The 22,559-nt window shown below is 39.3% G+C and overlaps 1 protein-coding gene across 7 annotated transcripts in view; it reads right to left on the reverse strand.

Annotated features, from left to right (window-relative positions):
- Positions 1–22,559, reverse strand: part of MTUS2 (microtubule associated scaffold protein 2) — a 248,111-nt gene that overhangs the window by 170,914 nt on the left and 54,638 nt on the right. For 2 of the 7 annotated variants that reach the window (XM_027651685.1, XM_027651637.1), the window contains exons 1-2: positions 1,438–1,834; positions 1,031–1,133 (exon numbers count right to left, since the gene is read on the reverse strand). The exons of 3 other annotated variants lie outside the window; for them this stretch is intronic. The gene's annotated coding sequence lies outside the window, so the exon portion shown is untranslated. Of the gene's footprint in view, positions 1–724; positions 814–1,030; positions 1,134–1,437; positions 1,835–22,559 lie in introns of those variants that run through there. 2 more of the 7 variants (XM_027651645.1, XM_027651666.1) reach the window with 2 other exon arrangements.

The raw sequence follows: 22,559 nt of genomic DNA on the forward strand, positions 1-22,559 counted from the left end.
CTTTTTTTCCATAAAAAATGACAATACCAGAATTTACATACTCAACTTGAATGCTAAACTATAAATGCTTTTCACTGGGCAAAGAATGTCTGTTGTTATCTCTTTGGTTACCTAGGAAGGGGCATTGATGTGTTTCAGAAGGAGCTGAGTTCAGTTAGCTCATGTTTCTCCCTCAGCTGGCAAATGGCAACACACTCTGATACCAAAAGTGAGAGCCACGAAAACAACCACAGGGCTGGAGCACATCTCCTATGGAGAGAGTTGGGGTTGTTCAGACTGAAGAAGACAGCTCCAGGGAGGCCCTATTGTGGCCTAAAGTACCTAAAGGAGGCTTATAAGAAAGATGGATGTAGAATTTTTACCACAGCCTGAAGTGATAGGACAAGGGGTAATATTTTTTAACTGAAAGTAGGTAGGTTTAGACTAGATATAGGGAAAAAACTCTTTAGTATGAGTGTGGTGAGACACCGGAACAGGTTACCCAGAGAAATTGTGGATGCTCCATCTCCGGAAATGTTCAAGGCCAGGTTGGATGGGGCTTTGAGCAACCTGGTCTAGTGAAAATTGTCCCTGTCTATGGCAAGAGATATTAAAGATATTTAAGGCCCCTTCTAACCCAAACTCATTCTATGATTCTATGAATTTAATAGAAAGTGCAGTGAGGAAAACTTTGGGGAATAGAGAAAAAGATGGAGGAAATTCATCTTCATTTTTCTTGCACTACCTTGTACTCTTTCACCAACGGTGTCACCTGATGGCCAATAACTTTAACAGATTGAGGTGAGCTGACCATGGTTGGCTGTCAGATGCCCACCTGTTCTCTCATTCTCCTTTCTTAACAGGACACAATGGGGAAAACAAGATGAAAAAGTTTATGAGTTGAGATAAAGACAGGAAGATGACTAACTGAGTACTGTCGTAGCCAAAACAGACTTCACTTGGGGAAAATTAATTTAATTTATTGCCAGTTAAAACAGAGTTGGATGGTGAGGAACAAAGACAAATAGCTAAAATGCTATCCCCCACCCACCTCCTTTTTTGTCCCAGGTTGCTCAACTTCACTCCTTCATTCATGTCTTCTCCATCTCGCCACTTGCTCTTTACCTGCCTTGTGCTCCCAGACACACTGAACCCTGGGTGGTACGGCAATATATATAGATAAATTAGTAAATGATGATTGTGCTGTACATTAAACCCTAAGTACCATATCAGGCTGATGCATTTCAAATGTACAACTGGAGCAATACATTAATTTTCTACTTATTTTCTTCTTTAAATCTCTTACAGGGATTCATGGTATTTAAGATTATGAACAAGGTGCTAAGAGGCACCTTGTTCATAATCTTAGCACCTCTGGTTTTTCTTGTTTACACTGCCCCCATTATGATTAGTAGCAATGAAAATGAAGGCAGTTTTGAAAAAAAATCTTGGAAGTACTTGTATTCATTGAAGGCATCTTCACACACAGTGTGTAAAATAGACCATGCTGGTATGCTTCAGAGACCAGACCAAGTAATTTGGCTTAATGTTGCTGATATAAATTTATCAATGTGAGGGTCAGGAAAGATCTGTCCCCTCTCAAATACAGGGCACTGCACAACCTGAGACTAACCTCTTAAAGCCAGTTGAGATTAACCTCTTAAAGCTGCCAGTGCTGGCCAGAGACACAGAATTTAAGAGAAAGGATAATAAAGTACTGTCCAGGCAGAGATTAATCTCAGGCAGTTAACATTGCTGCTGTGTTTCCTCCAGAGCCAGTGAGACAGAATGGGCATTCTGGAAACGTGTGTCATGCTAACAGCTTTCAGGATGGACTCAGTGCACCCAACCCTCCAATTTCATCTCTTCTTATGACATCCAGTCTCAGATTAAGGATGTCACAGACTTGAAGAACCCATTACATTCTGACAACTAATATCCATACAATTATCCAAAAATATTTTCTTTTTTTTTTTTTCAGAATATTGCCTTCTTAACTTGCAATCTGTTTTACAGCTGCCATTACAATGGCTACACAAAATAATGATTCTAAGATTGTAAATAATACAAGAATCCAGTCTGGAATATAACATACTCATAGCACAAAACTCCTGCTAAATTAATATAAAAATAAAATCAAGCTTCTATGTCAATTAATACCTTATTAATTCACTTTCCCTCTTAAGGAATACAAACTTTGGAGTTTTGTTCAATCAATGTGTTAAAGACTTACATATTGTCATAGGCACATTTGGAAGTAAGATATATGTTTTTGTGTTACATTTAGGACCTTGGATCTGATCATTCTTCTGTAAATAGATGCTATTTAAGATGCTTTGGCTTGGATTTTCTGCAGGATAGTTTATTTTAAATGGCACTGTCCAGGCTCAACTTTGCTATGCTCTTTGGAATCAGTGAGATGAAAAGACTCAGCTGTGTCTGGGTTCTGTTGGCTCTTCTTCTATGTTTTATTACTCACCTCTCTTGACTGATGTTCGCTGACATACATACATCTGAAGTCACTCCCTGCTGTGCATGAACACTCCGAAATGAGAGGGATGTGAACCTCCTAACTCTTCAGATGTCCTCCTCAGCATAAGAGAAGGGGGTAAGAGGAGACTCAATCCCAACAATGACAGTACTAATCACTCAGCAGCACCTCACTGGGAACTCTGGACAAGAAACACGTCTACAAGTCTTACAGACTGGACTTGGTATGTGTAAACATTTATATGGATAAAAAATTCTTGATACTGTATAGTGTAAAATTATTCCCTCTGAATCACTCAGAGTAGAAAATGAAGTCATAGCTCTCCATGTCACAGCATCTTGGCAGGATGTAAAAGTATATTCGTGAAAAAAACCCACCAAACCCAAAACCCTCTTACAAAATTAGGCGAACATGCTAGACAGTAGAATAAAATTATGATGCTATGGTTACCTATGAATTCTACAGGGAGAAGAAAAGTTCAAGGAGACAGAAAAAGAACTAAATACTTCTGTTTAACTTCAGCTGTATTAGTTTCCTTCTAAGATGTCTATCTTTTAAGAGCCTCTATTTTAAACCTGAGCCCATTTAATGATGATCTAGGAAAGAAGTCTGCAAGAATTTCTTCCCATCTGATATTGCAGATCCTCCACTACCCTCTAAGATGCATTTGGCCAGCAGGTCCTACCCTACCCTCTGGAGACATCTGGGAGAAGGAGAAGCTGAGTTGGATGACTTCTGTGCCATGACACACTGCAGGGACTGGATCAGCAGAGCTCAAGTTTGTAAAATATAGCCGTCTGAAAAAGAAAGCAGCAGCCTGCTTCTAAAATAGTAACAGAAGCGATTTTTTGGTTAAACAAGCAGTAAAGAAACATTTTTATCCTCAGCAGGCACTGAAAAAAAGAAAAATGGTGAAGCACTCCATGCTATTGGTTGCCTGGTTTGTTTTCAATCTGGCACAAAAGTAGAACAGCAATAATTATGAGATATACAAAGGAATTATCAAAACACATGGACAAATAAAACTGGAAATAAAGAAATAAAACCTGAAACGCATCCAGAAGTTTGGCTCCTGTATAAATGTTTTCTAATGCAAGCTGTTATAGCTGCTTACCCATCCTGGTACTGAGAGTCTAAAACCAGAATATTTACAGCAAGACACACTGAAAACATCAGGGGGTTCTGGTAATACTGTGCATGGCTTAGGCTGATTGTTCTTTCAGTACAACAGGTATGAGAAGCACCTGAACACTTTATTAACCATCCGCCATTGAACTGATGCCTCTTGCTACTACCATAAAAAAAAGAAAAAGAAAAAGCAACAGGTTTGTAAATGGCTCGGGCCTGCAAAAGGTCAGCCATGGGCCAGCATCCCCGATTGACTGCCCACTCCTGCAAGGTAAATGCTCTCAACCCAGTGGGGTAGTGCGTTGCACTCCCCAAGAAAGAGCATCACATAGGCAGAATGTTCAGCCTCAAGAAGAGAGGTTTCCAGGTACATCTCATTGCGGCTTTTCAGTACTTGAAGGGAGCTTATAGAAAAAGAGGGAGAATGACTTTTTATATGGGCAGAGATAGGACAAGGAATAGTTTTAAACTAAAATAAGAGAGATTTAGGTAAGATATTAGGAAGAAATTCTTTACTGTGAAGGTGGTGAGACACTGGAACAGGATGCCCAGGGAAGGTGTGGATTTGTTCAATGCCAAGTTGGATGGGGCTTCGAGTAACCTGGTTTTGAAAGGTGTCTGTAGCAGACTGACCCTGGCTGGATGCCAGGTACCCACTAAAGCCACTCTCTCACTCCCTTCTGCAATCGGACAGAGGAGAGAAAAAAAAACAGCAAAGGATTAATGAGTTAAGAGCTGGGAGAGGTTGTTTTCCATCTTACTCTCTCCCTTGACTGGCTGGGAAGGGGAATGATAGAGCAGCTGGGTGAGCACCTGGCATCCAGCCAAGGTCAACCCACCACACTGTCCCTGCCCATGGCAAGGGGTTGGAACTAGATTATCTTTATGGCCCCTTTCAACTCAAACCATTCTATGATACATGTAGGGACCTGCACACCAGCCCACTTTGTCATGACTCAGAGAGGAGTCATGAGGCGTGATGGAGTGTTTATCCTCCCAGAAGGTAGCTACAACTGCTTGATCACACCTTGGTTTATATCACAAAGTGAGAAGCCTCCAGTCATTTCCCTCAGACGCTATCCTGGATATGAGCTCTAAGTTCTCAAACTCCTGAAGCATCCTGGACAAGGGCTGAGCACGAACTTCAGATCTGTTGACCTCTGCACAAGCAGCACAGACTTTGACTGCATTACAGCACCCACAGATAAACTCCTGCAGAAACAGACCCCAAGGAAAAAAAGAAATCTTGGCCTACAGGAAAGATGATCCCATTGTCTGACCAGTGCAGTGATGTAGGAAGATGGATGAAAGTACATGAGGGATGTATCTGTACAAAGTGGGAAACAGATGGAGATTTTACAGTTACTACAGAAAATTGGCATGAACAGACACCTCCTGATATGTACAGTCATCCCAAGAAATGCCACTGAGAACTGGCAAACCAGCCAAAGCCTCGCTGAGGTCTGCTCTGGGAGACAAGATACCACCACATTTAATGCCAGGGCTGCACACCGCCAAGAACTGAGCCCCACAAAAGAAACAAATACAGTGCTGGATGAAAAGGAAGTGGGAATATCTTCTTGAGAAGCCCAAATCATTACAAAGAATTACTTCTAATGGTGACAGAAGTTGAAAGCTGATACTAGGATGTTAAAAAAAAAAGCCAATAAACCTCTTGGAGTGGGTAACATACAATTGGAATTAATTAGAAGTGGTGGAAAAGTGCTCACCCAGGCACGTGATAATTTTGTTAATGTGATTTGGAAGGGTGAGAACTAAGATTTGGATACAGTCCCTGACAGCTTCTATTCATAATGAAGCAGACACAGCTGTTTGGGGAAATTACAGCATAATCTCATCATTGGCAGATTCTATGGAAATGTTGGTCTATGTCATGAAGAGGACAGTACTTCAGAGAGACAACTTTCTGCCTGACAAGCGATTAAGACATAGGCAGAGAAGAGATGATAGAGTAAACGTAAAATTTTTACACACTGGAAAGTGACAGGAAGGCAGTTCTGATTCAAAAGAAAAACTGAAATGATCTGAAGATAACAGAAACTCTTGTACAGTGTGGTTCTGTACCATTTCTAGAATTTCCGTCTTTCAGTGCTTTTAATGTCTCTATAGTCAATAAATTTTAATGACATCATTATTTACATGATTACCTATTTTACACCCATATAAATATTGTTATAAAAACTGAAGACAGAATAGCTTATGGTTTCATAAGGTCAAAGCAAATTTTTCTATTTTTTATTCAACAATAAAGCAGATTTTAGTTTATCCAAATTATTAATGAATTTATGCTGGTTTATCAAATTGATTTTATAAAAACTATTACGAAGAAAGCAGACAAACATTTGTCACATTTAGCTTCAAAATCTTCTAAATCAAATATTTTCATTTTCAGTTCCAAATAATATTTCAAGATCAAATTTACTTCATGTTGACAAGTTTTTTTAAACGGCAAGTCAGGTGACACAGAAAGGTTACTTCCCCTACCCAAATTAACATTTTATTTTCCTAAATAATGGGGTGATAACAAGTCCAGTGGAGAAGTCTTGCTTTCCCTGGGCCTATGAGGAGACATTTCTTTTTTTACTTTTTTTCCTTGGGTCAGTATTTCCCCTTTAGTTCTAATAACCATGTCACATGTAGGATATCGTGCACACCAAATGCATCAGGTATGGCCACATATGCTCATGGCTGCTCGCTGAGCTCCTGAGTTCCTGAAAACTGAGCCTGTGATAAGTGAGGTTGGGACACAGCCAGAGGAGGAGCACTAAGATGGATTCAGCCCAAGTCCTGACTCACCAGAATCAACTAGAAAGCACCCAAATCACAGTACAGACTCATTATCAAACCTGGAAAATTGTTTTAATTATTAACATCAATTATTAACATCAATCAAGTCTCCACAAGGTATAAATCTGTTTTTCAAGACTTCTTTATTTTTACATTTCTATTTGCTTTCAAATACTCCATTGGATAAGACAGCATAGTCTGATATAAGCAATCCTATTAATCAGTTCTTTATCAAAAGACAGAAGTCTCTGATTGTCTTAGCAATGGTAACCAGGAGGCTGATTGATAACCACAGTAACTTGAGCAAATGTCTCATTTTATATTAATTCCAGATAAGTACACCTGGTTAAAGGTAGAGGAATAGCTCATACTTTCTGATGCACAATGTTCTTCAGTTTAAGGACTTGAAAGAAAAATAAACAGCAGAACCTCAGGGAAAGTCACTGTGAAGAGAGATAGTATTAGATAAGGGCATCCTGGTTGTTTAAGTAGTAAGAGCTGGTAAATCGAGCATGGCAAGACCTCAGCCCAATCCACATATATCAAATGCCACAGCCATGAACAACACCCAGGCAGTACAAGAAAAGCTTGAATTAAAAGCCTAAAGGAGAGAAAATTATCACTTATCACCCCAAGGCACCATAGAGTAAATGAGAATGGCAAGAAGGAAAGCAGTAAAGAAGTTTTCTTGGAGACAAGTATAGCCAAGACAAAAACTGATTCCTCCCAAACAAGTGCAAACAAATGGAAGAAAAAATTATATGTCAAACCAAGTCCATGCTGCCACAGCTCAGCCCGTGTCTTACATACTGAGACATTACTCCAGGGTCAGCCCCAAACACGAGGCATGGGGACAGCCCTCTGCACTATTTCTTTTGCCCCAGATGCTAGTAGGGGCACCATACATGCTCTGCTCTGCTGTACCACTGAGCACTCTTGGGCACTGCGCTGTTAATGTAAACAGAAGACAGCAGTGAAGGTGTGACATGCACCATTAGCTCTTGTTATTCTCCTCTTTCTGGAGGAAGGGAGCAGCAAAGGGATCTGGCCGATCCTTTCTGAGCACGTTCACCTTGCAGAGCCCAGCCAGCAACTTCCTAGGTCCCTCTCTATCCAAAAATATGAACTGCAGTTCATCATAAAATCTGCAACAGCTGGACGGTGGATGTGTGGGGCCTCAAAACAGTTTATTTCTGTACAGCCCAAAATCTTGACACAGAAAGGGGATAATGAAATGTTTCCAAAATGATCATTGTTTTTTTTGCTAACACTGCTAAATCTTTTCTGGCTTCTAAAAAACATCTGGGAGACAGAAAAAAATAGATTTAGTTATAAAACTCAAACATGAAAAAAAGTTCATAAATTTCCTTCCAATTGAGCAAAAACCCAGAAACTCAGAAGCTTTGTCTACTCCAGCAAATTTACCCACTGCTGATAAAGCAGTTACAGCTGAACTCAGTTTAACTTCAAGTGTAGCCAAGGGTAAACTGTCTTTCCACATCATTTTCTGAATTCTACTGAATTCAACAGCAGGTAAATGTGTCAGTTCCTAACCGAATACCTAAATATGAATTTAGAACCCCAATTTTAGATTGCTAGGTTTGCACATTTCAGTTTAAACCACCATCAGTTTTGCAATGCTGTCAAACTTTCTGAAATATTACTGCAGATATACATAGGCAATCCATCAGTAAAAAACTGAAGCAAATGTAAAGCATTATCAGATTTTCTGCTCATTTGCTTTAACCTTCCATAATTTGATGTACATTTTCAAAATGCAGTTCAAATTATGACTGTGACTACAGACCTCAAGAAGGAAAAAACAGTGCTAATTTGTTTTAAAAAGCAGTGGTAGGATGAAAACTGTGTTAAAATTCAGACTGGGCTCTGAACTAGAGAAGCCTGGTTACATCAGTTACTGTGACCAACATAAAGCTCAGTGTGGTTTTATTCACAGTTGTACTTTCCTACCAAGCTCTGTAAAGAACGTGAAGTAGGTTTCCAGGTGTAATTCCAGCTGTTAGGAAGGCAGAAGGAACATATTTAATTATTCCATTCAAGCCACTCTGACCGAGAAGCTGGAAGTTCAGATGCCACGCTGCTTGCTTGCACCACATCTCCAGTGTGGCTGAGGGCTCAGCAAGGGCAAACTAGCAAGAAAGTTCTTATTTAAGAGCACAGAAGGCAGAATGCAAAATCTTATTATTCAGAAAGGTCAAGCAAAACTAATGCATTACCTGCCTGCTGCTACTGATCTTGAAAGTGTACTACAAGTACTCCACAACAAACACTGCTCTGTAAACAATCACATTTGTTCCGCTTAAAAAAATTTGTATACATTACTCAAAAACATTTGTAACAACTTGTCTGTCAAAAGATTGCATCTCCATTTTCATAAATTAACCAAAATTTGATTCAGCTTCAGCACTCTACCACCTTTCTATTTACCACACACTCTATCACCACGCATTCCTTACATGCATAGATAAATAAGAAAGACTAATTGCGAACATCAGGGATTTTTTTCCCTATTGTATTTTTAACATCAAATTTATAGACAATAAAAGCACAGGATTTAACAGCTTTTTCCTCTTTTTTTTTTTTTTTTTTAATGTTGCTGATTAGCACCCAAGTTATGCATCAGACATCTTTTGTATCTATCAGATAGGGACCAACTGAAAACTAGCAAGCCGCCCCCCCATCCTCAGCCTGAGGAGAAAGGGATATTTCTTTTGAGTTGTATGTCTCAGCTTACAGTAGCCCCACTTAATACTTACCCCAACCTTACAATTGTTTTCCCTCCCTCCTTCTGAAGCTGGGAAGAGGTTCAGGCTTTGCAGCATGTGCTGAAGACCAGCTGGGCTTTCAAGGCAAACCACTAAAATCAGGTTAAAAAAACATGGGGTGACGTAAAGGAACCACCTGCAAATTCCCTTCTTTCTTCCTCCAGTTTGACTGTATGTGCAAACTGAAGGGAGAAGGATGTAGTCTCCCAAGGAACTGCTCAAGAATTTCCAGCTTTGCTGGTGGAGCTGGTTGGGGGACAAGTGCTGGTGAAGGACAAGCTGAATGTGAATCAGCAGTGTATCCTTGCAGCAGCGATGGCTAACTGTGTACTGGGCTGCATTAGCCAGAGAGTAGCCAGCAGTTCAAGGAAGTGATCCTTCCCTCTGTTTAGCATGCATGAGGCATCTGGAGAACCATGTCCAAGTGTGGGGCCTCAGGTTGCTGATACTGGAGAGAATCGAGAGAAAGGTCACTGAGAGGGTTACAGATCTGGAGCATAAGGCATATAAAGATAGGCTGAGGGGTTGAGGTTGTTTCAGTCTGAAAGACTGGAGCATGGTGGGGACATAACAGCTGTTCTCAACTACCAAAAAGTGGGAATAATAAGAGAAAACGGAGCCCGACTCACCTCACAGGTGCCCAGCCAAAGGAAAAATAGCAAGAAGAAAATCAAGCTTCAATAAGGAACATTTTAATTAATGTAAGAGGAAAAAGAAGTCATCATGACAAAGGTGGAGCACTGGTACAGATTCCCCAGAGAGGTTATACAATCCTTGGAGGACTCAAAACGGTCCTGAACAACATGACCTAATGGGAGAACGGGTCCAGCTGCGAGCAGGGCTTAGACTACATAAAGTCAGACAGAAGGCCTTCCTCATCAACTTAACTCCATGATTCTAACAGCAGCAACTTCAAAGGGAGAGAAATCAAGGACACACTGCTGGAAACACCACTGAACAAGACACAGTACAGCCTGAAATGATTATTTCTATCTGCAACACAGTGAATTTTGCCCCAAAAACAGTACCCAGAAAATGTAGCACTCATCATTTGCTCAATGCTCCAGGAACAAAGGAAGGATCACCTATAATGTAAAGCTACTTTGTAGTTAAGAGCCTGGTTTTTAGGTTAAGAGCACTAACAATGCTGGAGCCACCAAGAATGTGGCAGAGATCTGGTACTCACTGGTAACCAGTGAGTTATAGTAGCTCTGATAAAACTGGCAGGCACATGTCCTTTGCAAGCAGAAGAATAAAATTCTCCTTCGTGCCAGAATATTTATTTTTAAATCTATTGAGTTTTTGGCTGCCTCTATCTCTCTTGGCCAAGGCATTTCATAGCATGACCATGGTTAGATGACATAAAGAGAGTACACAAAAGGAACGCAACCCCTATAGAAATCTATTTAGTGTAGGTAAATCAGTGTCACTTTGTTAGTGAGTGCATTTGCCAAAACTCAGAAAATCATTCAAAACACACATCTTTTATATCTAAACACTGAACTATTCATTGTAAAAGCACTTAGCAATGGCTAATCCCAGGATCCTGCTAACACTGGTGGGGAAAAAAATGATGGTAAAATTGGCTCCTTACTCTAAATACAAGCTCTGCTGAACCTGGTATGCGAGTGCTACATTGAGAACATTCTTTACTCAAAAGTGTCAGAGAAACAGGACAAGAAATTCACTCTGTTTCACATCTGTGACATCACTGTCAGTGTATTATTACTGAGAGAAAATTATGGTGCCTCTTTCTTTCAATACATTAAATTAATCGTTCTCCCTGTGACATATAGATAAGAATAGGCTCAATTGCTCAAATTCATCTTTGTGGAGCAAGTAAAAGCTTTAGGCTACTCACTGACAGGACGGTGTGAGAGAAAGAAAAGGCTTTGACTCCGTGAAAGTGCTGCTCACCAATAAAGAAAACATCCCTGAATTATCAACCCAATTATCAGCCCAAATCCCAAACACAGTTCCATATCAGCTACTGTAAGAAAAATAACTCTATCCAAGCCAAAATCAGCACAAAAAATCATGTAGGAACTTTTTTTTTTTCTACCTGTTTCAATAGCATATTCCTTCAATTAAACCCTATATTCTATTAGAATCACAAATTCCAATTTATAAGTGAAATTACATATGATACTGAAACAGAAGTCTTTTCTGTCAGGAAAATAAGCAGAAAATCAAAAAGAACTGAAGAAATAAGGGAGACCATTTCAACCTGTAAGCAGAAAAATTGATACTACAACCAACTCTACCACTTGCAAAATGTGTTTCTTAATCTGAATAAGTATGTAATGATACAGTGGATAGCAGGACAATGACTAATACTGCAAGAAAGCATAGTTGGACATGGCCAAGCTTTGGTGTAACCTTCAGCAGGGTAGCTGTCCCACCTGCCCCTCTCTCCACTCATATCGATACCATTAAAACTACAGGACCAATCTTCAAAACAGTGAACTTTCCAATGACGCCCATGTAAAGTTTACTTTCAGAAGGTCCACGGGACTGCGCCTTTCATTTTTCCAAATATAGAGGAAGTCCCAATGATCGAAAATTGCAATCTTTTTTTTTTCTAATTACTTCAGCAACTAGAAAAAAAATAATCTATAAATAAAATGTCAACTGTTAGTTTTCTTCAATCTCGTAATTCACAGTGCACCAGTAGGCAAGTAGTCAGTAATATTCACTCATTGTGTCCTTATTGGAAAGATATTGTAGATGTTTGTAAACAGTCATAAAAGAAGACAGCACTGGAAAACAACAGACAACAATTTACCTACGTGCTTTTAGAGAACTACAGAAGGAATGTATATGGACAAATTACTGTAATTTTAAATACATTTTGAGTACTTTTAATATATATGAAAATTATTTTGAGTGTTAGCTAGATGCAATACAACTCTTGGAAGTAAAATTTTACACTAATGGGAAAACTAAAGATTGCTTTTGCCTGAAACTGGAAAGATCTGCACCTCACGTACAGCTCTGAGCATGCCAATGTTTCAGTAAAAATTGGAGAACATCAAGAAAAATGCAAGGTAAATGCTTAATAGGAGAGTAGTGTCCTATAATTAACCACTGCATACCAGTGAGGTAGTTCATCAAACACTGTACTTAAATCTCATAAAGAGGCACGGAACTATGATTAGAAGTTTTTAAGAACATTTCAGACAAACCCTAAAAATTATGCGATTCTAGATTATCTTGCCTTGAAGAGGAGGAATGGAAAATGTGACCTCCCTCCCAATCTTGTTTTGTAACTTATCTATGAAACTTTGGGAAAATGCAATAAAATAAACTAATATATGAAACACGGATAAATAATGACTATGGGAACTATAAACTCCTGTCCAGTAAATGCTTCCATACATGTTGAACTTTACTATCTTAAGTCATCTTACAGATTTCACGGAGATGACTCAGAGCAGTAAAATTATGCACACGCCAAAGTGTTTGCACTATGAGTACAATAACCCTCACTTCTGTACAGCATGAAGAAAGATGACTGTTCACACTTCTATGCTGCCTGTATGAGAGCTTCCAAACAAAAATAATTAATGTCTGGAAACGTCTGGCTAGAGAAGAGCTTTCGCAGCTTGTACAAGAAACACTTGTAGGATTTTGACATAGAAGAAGCGGCGGGGCAATGAATCAGTAAGTTTTGTAATGCTTTTGTACATTCATTTAGAGTGTATGGAGACAGAATAAAAAGAATGATTTAGTGTCCAAAGCTCCCACTTTTGCAGTCAGGATGTCTTGACACCAAATGTTTTAGGATACTGGCACATTCTTGCCACAATCTATAAAGAGACCTTAATGTTGTCAGTCTTGAAGTAAAGTAATGTATCTTTGTTCAATATTACAGAATACATTAATATAGTTAATAAATGGAAGAGTCAATGATGATTTGGGGACATAAATCCAACCGTTTACTAACTTTTTTGGGGGGTGTGGCAGACGGGGAGTGTTTCCCAGGATGGGGTCTTTGAGACCTGTTATGGCTCTGGCCAAAGAAAAGATAGTACGCAATGATCCCTAGACAGAGTGCTAAGGATCTTCTTGGAATGCATACACAAAAGGAGCAATAAAGACTGTTAAGCCACACCTGATTTGTCTTTACCAGACTAATACACATTGTGTCAGATAACCACTTTAATAACTTTTATGTAATTGCTTAGACGATTGAAACTGAAAAGAAATAGCAGTTTAACTGCTCTGTCTAACACATAGGTTACTCTTGTATTAACACTGTTAGTGGCAAGAGAATGAAAATGAGAAAAGAGAAACTAAAGTGAAACAAACATTTCTCCTGCTGTGACTCAGTTCTGCACCAGAAGGGGCATTTTTACTGCCTGGAATGGCGCAGGACCATGCCTATTAATCATTAAAAACTGATTAAAAGAGAGCACTGAAAAATAAACATTATGAAACTATTCCCCTCATGCTACAGAAGGAATTACATATGGAAAAATTAGTGGCTTGTTCATTTAGTCTCTTTGTTTACTTACAGTAATTTACATGAGGCAATAAGGGAATATAAATATCCAAAAGTACTATGGAGGAACTAAAATATCCCCCTGCCAGGAGTAACACTAAAGAAACAGAGTGTCTCTTGGGTATTCCACACTTCTGATAATGAGTTAACTTTCAAGAAAGTTTCCACTAGTTAACTGACAACGATAGCACTAAATACAATGCAAAAACTGCAAGAGTGCTTTTTTAATAACTGTGGTCTGGCTTCTTTTATTTGGCAAACCTTCTAAATACCATTGTGGCATTATATTAAACTATCTCACAAATGCTCAATCAGCTAATGTAGCATTGCTGGGCTTGAAAAAACACGAAGACCTATTTATAAATAACTTCTCTGTGTTCAGTGTATTTTTTTTTATTCTTTCAAAGAAGGAAGGTTGTTGCCAAAAACTATGTGCCAGTATAATTTGGCAAGCTCTCTGTAGTGTTATCTGATCTGCAGAGACATTAAATCCGTACTGCAAATTCAACAACTTATTAGAAGGTGGGATTTGTGGTCTATTACACAAATACATATACAGTTGATAAGACATAATAGAACAGCTGTTGTGGAGGTATTTCCACATAATTCACTCAATGCAAGCAACATATATGCAGCTGACATCTTCCTACTAAAAAATCTTGGAAAGCCAGAAGTGAGTGCACACAATCATTAGCTATGCTGCCATTTTCATGTACTTTTTCCCCCCTTTGCCTTCAACATACTCAAAAGCTGCATCTTACACTAACTGTGGGCTGTATTTTAAAAAGGAACTGCTTATGTAGGAACTTTAGCATGTGAATTGCTATAGACCAGGTTATTTCAGAAGTAGGGAATAGCCACGTGAAAGGTTTTCTCCCCTTGTTTGCACGTAATGTTAAGTTTAAATAGCTAAAATACATCTTCAGGAAGGACACACTACATGGTAGATTTCAGCCTAGACCTACATTTTTTTTAATGAGTGAATACAAACCATATACAGAAGGGGTTTTTAAAAAACAGAGATAAACCTTTCATTGTACAACAGCAGTGGGCATTGCCATAATGCAAAAGCAGGATGTTACAAGCTGTGGGGACACTTCTGCAAATCTCAAATCTGTGCAAAACCTATCCAAGGCCTTAATTACTTCCTCTGTAATACATGTATACCTAATCATGTTTCAACTTTCATCTTCTCTCCTTCCTCTCTCACGGTCTTGACATCTAATGTTCTGTTCAAAGCACAAGCAAGCAGAAAATTCTTTTATCTTATCCTTAGGGAAAGTGCAAAGCATCAACCAGAGGTAACAAAGTCTCTACGACATCTATCCTCCTTATTGAGGAGAAATAACAGCCAGTTTCATATTTTGCAGGAGTAGGCAAAAAATTTATTGGTGTGAGTGCATAAGGAATCAGATGGTGTCTCTGAGCTAATTTCTGCTATTTGATATTAAGCCCATGCCCCTATCATAGACATGAAAGCAAAGACATACGGTTGTACCGGTAGCAACTGAAACGAAATCAACATTTTCTGCACTATGGTCTTACTCCATGAACTTTTTAGAATGTTCTTTAAGTTTATATGATTTAGGAAGTTTATATGATTTAGGAAGAACTTCTTCTGTTAAAACACAAGGCTTGCAAAAACAATGACAAACCACAAGTACAGATTTCAAAATTGACAGGTTACATGTTTTAGGGCATTCTTGATTTCAATTCTGTGAATTGATTTTTACGATGAAGAGTATATTAGATCACACGGTCCATAGTATTTGATCATACAGCTGAATCTAATCCATACAAAGACATTATGTGTTGACACCAAGAATGTGGATAAATTAAATCATTTCAGTCCCTGAGAAACCAAGTAGAGACATGCAAGATTAAGGTATAAGAAGGCCTGAGGTCCATGCACAGCAGGGAGCTGATGTGCTTGCCTCCACAGGCAATGCTCTGGGCCAGCAATGATGCCCCCTGACACAGTGAAAAAATGATGAGTTCTCTTGTCTGTGCTATGATGCCACCTGACACAGTGAAAAAATGATGAGTTCTCTTGTCTGTGCTAACTTCTTCTCAGTCCCAAATTTAGCCAGGATTTGGAAGCTGAGCATCTTAACCAAGGCTCATCATCCAAGTAATTAGAAATATGATTGTTTCTACCTCTTGTCTCTGTTACTTGTGTCCCATCTCCACAAGTGTTTCATCCCTGATTGCTTAGAGAATGCAAAACCCTGCAAGCTAAATCAAGCCCTCATTCTTCCCTCCCCACCCCCATCAAATACAAATAAATCCAGAAAACATTAATTGCATGTTAGAATAAAAATACCATCAGATCAATTAAGTCTTTTAGCAGAAGTCCCATATCATAATCACATCAAGGTGGAAGAAGTCATGTATGAGCAGCCTTAACTTAAACACATTAGCTAGAAGTCCTGGGTAAGTAAAACAGAACTCACATGAAGTTTAAATCTGCCTTGTTCAAACCACATGCACTGAAGAGAATTTAATGAGTAGTCCACTAAGGATCTGTAGACAAAAATACACCCAAATCAAGCACTGAAATAATTTTAAGTGACAGATGAATTCATACGAAATGAAATTTCTTAAGAGGAACTTTGGGGGGAAATGCCTATGTTTGTTAACCAGATTACTTGTTAGACATAAATTGTCCTGTTTTAGCTGAAAGACTCCACTGTACTCCTACAGGAAGAATACATGAGTTCTTCTGTACAACAGGTCTTATCACCAAAACTGGTATCTTTGGTTCAGGTTTTGCATAAAAAAATTATCAATGAAAAATATTCTATGTGAACTGTGTTACTTTGTTTACACAGAATGTCCCCTTTAGGTTTTTTTTACAATGAATGGTATTTCCAATTCAGCACGTCAGATTAAGATACAACAATTACACCTCTCAGTTGCAATTACTGCTATTTGTGCAAATGTTTTCCACCCATTTGTTTTAGCTCTGTTGTTGTATAAGTTACATTGGCAAGAATTTTTCCAAACAAAAACGCCTCTTTGACACCTAACTTTTCATAAAATACAGTCATTTGCATTCTCATAGCACAGCTCTCTTAATCAAAAAGAATACTAAGCCTTTAAGGAAAGGAAAAAAAAAAAAAGAAAAAAAAAGAAAGTAGTATGGCAGTACTTCCAGCCTACACTTAGACTAAAAGTACACGTGGTTAGCAATGTTCCTGGGCAGTGGGGACAGCTGGCCTGAGATGGTCCATCAGCCCATCTTTATCCTTCCAAGCATTATTATCCTCCAAAAGAGGGTGGACACTTGCAACTACATCCCTGTGTTCAAATTTTGGAGATCCTCTAAGGAAATATTTGGGAGAATGTTAACCCTCACAGGCCAAAGTTACACCAGCTGCCACGCCAACAGTTTAATCAATGAGTGTTCAGCAAGGCTCCCCGTTTAGTTTACCTGCATATATTTGGCTGGGAGAAATAGAAGAAAATATAGCTAATAAAATTGTAATTTTATGGAATACTGTGGAGAACCTCACTGTACTCCTGGGCTCTGAATGCCAATGAAATAAGCCTGAAAGACAGGAATCAACCACTGAATATTAACAGCCTACTACTCCTGCAATCTGAAATGCTCTTTCAGCCTCTTCACCCTGGAAAATAGTTTATGTAAGAAATAGCCCAGTAAATACATTCACATGGTATTTGTGGCTTCAGATTTTAAGAAAACATTTATTGCAAGTGGAATCCCCCAGACTGCAGCTGAGTATCTTTTGTCCCGTTTCTCACATGGTACCAAAGCCAGAGCCAAACCTTTTGGGAAGGAGATACAGTGCATGGAACACTTCACTACTTTCTGCATCAAACTGCCTTTTTCCACCCAACTGCCTAGAGCTCTGTGCAGTGCAGGCTTCCATCCTCCAGATGCACCTGCACCTTGCAGAAGTTCTTGGCAAGAAGTCATAGGATCATAGAATATCCTGAGTTGGAATGGACCCATAAGGATCATTGAAATACAACTTCTGCCCCACCACAGGACAACCCCAAGAGTCACACCATGTGCCTGAGAGCATTGTCCAAATGCTTACTGAATTCTGTCAGGCTTGGTGCTGTGACCATTTCCCTGGGGAGCCTGTTCCAGCACCCAGCCACCCTCTGGGTGAAGAATCTTTTTCTAATATCTAAACTAAAACTCCCCGACACAACTTCACAGCCCATTCCCTCAGGCTCTCTCACTGGTCACCATAGAGAAGAGATCAGAGCCTGAATGCTCACAGCAAAACATCTGCTGCCTTTAAGAGAATAGGTTTTCACCCCCATGGAGTTACTAAGGTAGGTTATTTTTTTCAGTCAAAATAACCCTGACACCCCATTAAAATTCTATACATTTTTGTGGGAAAGTTTGTATCTCATTTTTTCTAAGAAGAGAAGGGAACTATGACAGTGATAACTAATTATATCTGAAAAAGTATTTTCAAGAATAGATAGAAAAATTTCTAATTTTATTTTTTCACATTTTTCACATAAGACAGTCAATATTTTTTGACTAGTTCTTTTTATTTGACATTTCAGGACAAAAGGGTCCAAGTCAGCTGGCATGAAGCTACATCACGACCTACCAAAAAAGTGCAAAGCCTGTACTAATTAACCTCACCCCACAATGGATGTAAGAACAACATCAGAGTGCTGAAGAATATTTGCAGAGACAGGAGAAGGAAAGCTGAGGGAAAGCAGGAAGGCAGGAAACAGTTAATTAATCTTAATGGAGAATGAGATAATTAAAAAAAAAAAAAAGAAAAAAGTATTGAGAAATCTACTATTTACAGTGAAAGGAAAAATAAAATTAAAAGAAACTGGAATAGGCTGATAACCAGGAAGATGACAGAGAAATACAATCATAGAAGAGGAGGAAATTGCACTCATTTGCAAATAACAACTCTGGCCTTTCTCAAACAGAACTGTCACTCCCAGGAAACCCTTCAGGTTTTGCAAAAGTTGAAAAAAAATAAAAGAAAATCACAAGGTGTGCAATCAAGACTTAAAGGAATGAAGTGAGGCTAAATAACTCCCTACTACACCTTGTTTCTCAGGGTTTTGCTAAAAAGAACACTCAGAAGCAACCATATCCATTTCTTATCTGAACTAGATAATGAGAAATTCCTCCCTCTCTTTGCTCTCTCTCGCAGACTTCTCTTGCTTTAATTCATTTCGTTTGCTGTGAGACCTAGACTGTGACCCTTGCACTTACCTGGTAACCTAAGGAGAGAGCTGCTCAGCTCAGAGAGATCCCCCAGTGCACTGGGGAGCATCTCTCTGCCCTGCAACACAATCAACCAGCCTTGGTGGTTTGTTCCACCAGCTCCAAGCCAGCCTGGCTTAGCCCTGACCTCCTTGGCAAGAGGAATATTACAGTCAGCCAAGTCTTGGCTTAGCCCAATCCCTGCTTGATCAGCAGAAGATTATGTTAGGAGCTAGGAGCTTTGCTAGCTGAATTCAGAATGTGTGTTCAGGCTCGCTTCTGCCTTCCTGTTGTAATTGCTTGATAATCAGCACACACACCTTCCACAGACACCTCCCAAACAAACGGTCCAAAGCTATCCTGTCATCAGCCTTTTCCCTGTCCTTGGAAAAGGGATCTCTGGGTGAGAAATTGTGGCATGAAGCCACTATCCTTATCATATACTGTGGGATGTTTCTTGAGAGACACAAATGCAAGCAAAGTGATTAGCCATGGCTGTGCCCTACAGAAATAAAACTGCTTCCTTCTGATAAGCAAAATAACTGTTTTGAATGTGACTTCACCTTATTCTGTGCAGTTACACAAATCAGGGATGTTATCTTGGAGACAAGGACAATAATGAAAATAATCTGTTCCCATTACTTCCATAGTATCAGTTATCTTGCTTAAAACCAGAAAGTTTTAAAAGAAAAGTCTGATATCACATCTGGCACTTACGCCATGTCGAGGTCTGTCCTCATTCTAGCACTTGCTTTCTATGGCAGTCAGTAAGCTCATAACACTTCCGTCTTGCCCTAATGGATTTGTAACACAAGTAACAGCTAAAACCTAAATGCTTATCAGCTAGAAATACTGGAATCAACTGATCATAAAGCAACTGCAAGTTTCTGATGTGATGCAGCCAAAAGAAAGGCAAATGCAATCTTATGGAAGCCTTTTCAACACAGACTCACAAATATAAGTGTCTCTATATAAAGCATTGGTGAGATACCAAGCAACCCAACAGTTAAACAGGGCTCAGATTTGGGTCTCTGTCCACATAGAGTTAACCTGCAGCTAAATAAACACATTGTTATGATCCTTTCCCATTACCAGAAACTATTGTTTGCTGCAAGGAGTTACCCCATTTGCTTTTCAGACCTGTTTAGACACAAAAAAATCAAACTAATGTATATAAGCAGAGCAAATTTGGAAAGAAGTCTATTACCATTTATCTGGAGAAACCACAGAGATCATCCATGATGCAACCAATCTGAGATAGAAGAATATAATAAAATATATTACAGGTATTTCACCGAGAAGTATAGTCTGGTGAAAAGGTATTATCTGAAATGTCGCAGCACAGTGTTAGGGCTTAGGAAGAGATTTGCTTCATCTTTAAGGACACAGCCCTTGCTCATTCTTGGTTCCTCCTCAGTCTTTGTTAAAAGGCATAACTTGAAGTTGTGCCAAGTAATTTATAAGACCAGACCTTTATTGCTTTAGCACCTTTGAATTCGTTGTTGGGGTTGACTCATACACTGCAGGTGTCTTTTACCTGCTTGATTAGCATGGGCCACTAAAGTCATCCAAGAAAAAACTACCCAAAGCATAAGATCAAATTACAAAAAAACCCATACAAATGTATACTTCACCTCTTTTTTATTAACAGTGAGCTCCCCACAGACTTTTCTCTTCTATTTTACTCCTCACTTGCCCTACATGCATAGCTTGCATGTTTTCCTTTAGTCAAAGGCTGTTCAAGACTGGCCAAAAGACTGTGGTATTTGGTCAAAGACTGTACAAAACTGGGTTTACACTCCTTGTACTTCACACAGCAAGGTCCTGTTCTCAGCTGGACGCTCTATGAGGTAATGTAATATAAATAGCAGCTGGAAGGTTAAGACAGAGCACTCAGCCCTCACATCCAACCTACTGCTCTTCCACAAACGTAGCTCAAGCACACAGGTTGCTGTGATGGAGCAACAAATTTAAACCACCTGTGGTGCTCAGGTTTATCCTAATGCTCTGTCATTCAGCTATTCAGTGGAAAGACATTTCACACTACACTACTCAGCTTCATTTATATTTTTCTACCCTTGCATGTTGCTTAAGCCAACCAAAGTTGCTGTGACAACAGGCTGGCCTTGTATTTAAAGCAGAAAAGCTTAGAGAATCTGGAGCAAGGAACATATGGGAAAAAGAGCCCCAGTCCTGCAATCCAGAGAACGGGTAGCAGGTGGACATTTGTGTGAGCAACAAGAAGTGAGATGACAAAAAGAACTGTTGAAAACAGTGTGGATGGGGACCTTCAATTTAAACCACCATTGGTACTAAAACTGTTTCTTATTAGCTCATGTTCTACCTACAATAATATGCCACAACCTATCCTTTGCGTTTTTTTGGTAAAAGCAACTAAAATCAAGATTTAGGATTTGATTTACTTGTGATTCATCACTCACAACACACAGCAGGAGACTGTCCTAGTTGGGTTTGAGACTGAAGTCTCAATTGGCAGTATTCCAGCCAGTCCAGTCTATTCCCTATACCAGTGTACAGATCCAACAGAAGCTGTAATTTGCTGCAGTTTGCTGTTATTAAAAGTCAGCATTCATAGAGTAAGAGGCTGGACTCATCTCACCTTTCTGCAAGCATCTACAGCTGAACTAGTCATGTCAAGTTCCTTTTACAAACAATAGAGAAAATTAAGTATTTTCAGGGCATAATTCATTCAATTTGTTCTGTGTACCTAGCTCAGATTGAGAGGAGTTAATTTTCTCTGCTGAGCTGAATGCTGCCTGAGGGGTGGTTCAGACATAGACAACTACAGTGTAATCTCTGCATCTGGCCAGAGTGTCAGTCTTGGAGGTCTGAACTCTGGTCTCTGGACTTCAGCCAGTTTTAGTGGTGGGCAAATCATTTTATCTCTGCAAAGCAAAGGCTTTTTTCAACAAAATTTTGCTGCCCAAGAGGTAAGTGTTGAGTTTAAGCAAGTCATGAAGACATACTCCGCAACCTGCTGAGAGAAATGGGGTCTTCTCAATGGAAATTCAAGTTAGACTTGTGGCCTGAATCATCCTGACTCTTTTATATGGTTAAGCTCAGGTAAATCTTGGCTCCCTGCTTTGCAATAGTATTTCCTATGGTTAGAGTGTTGGATCCTATGGGCAGGGCTCTGGAAAAGCTTCTGAAAAACAGGTTTGACTCCTTCAGGGAAAACCACCACCCAGGCTTCTGGTAGCTGAAAGTAAATTAGGCAATCAAACAGACTGTTTTGTAAAAGCATTTGTCTTCTTGCGGTTCAAGAGTTTGTCTTCTGTTGCAGTAGTGACTCAGCTTCTGTGTTACCTACTCTAGACTTAAAACCACACAGGGAAACACAGATCCTCTGAGAAGCTATGCACTGAGAGCATAGAGTTGCTACACAAGGAACAGATCTAATTCTCTGGATCACCACTAACAGTCATGGCAGCAGTGTTCTGGCTTTACAACACAGGTCCCCTTGCTGGGGTATGAAGCACCTCTTCAGCCAGAGTCAGGATTAGGCAGACACTGCATTAAGAGAAAACTCTTGAGTTATGCTGTGCTAGAAAATAAGAAAAAACTTTGCTAAATGCAAAGGTAACAAAAGAGAAAGAATACAGGTTTTATTTGGGCATTCATAAGAGG

This window comes from Corapipo altera, unplaced genomic scaffold, assembly GCF_003945725.1.
Source record: "Corapipo altera isolate COAL_440 unplaced genomic scaffold, ASM394572v1 0, whole genome shotgun sequence".
In the NCBI taxonomy this organism is placed as follows: Eukaryota; Metazoa; Chordata; class Aves; order Passeriformes; family Pipridae; genus Corapipo; species Corapipo altera.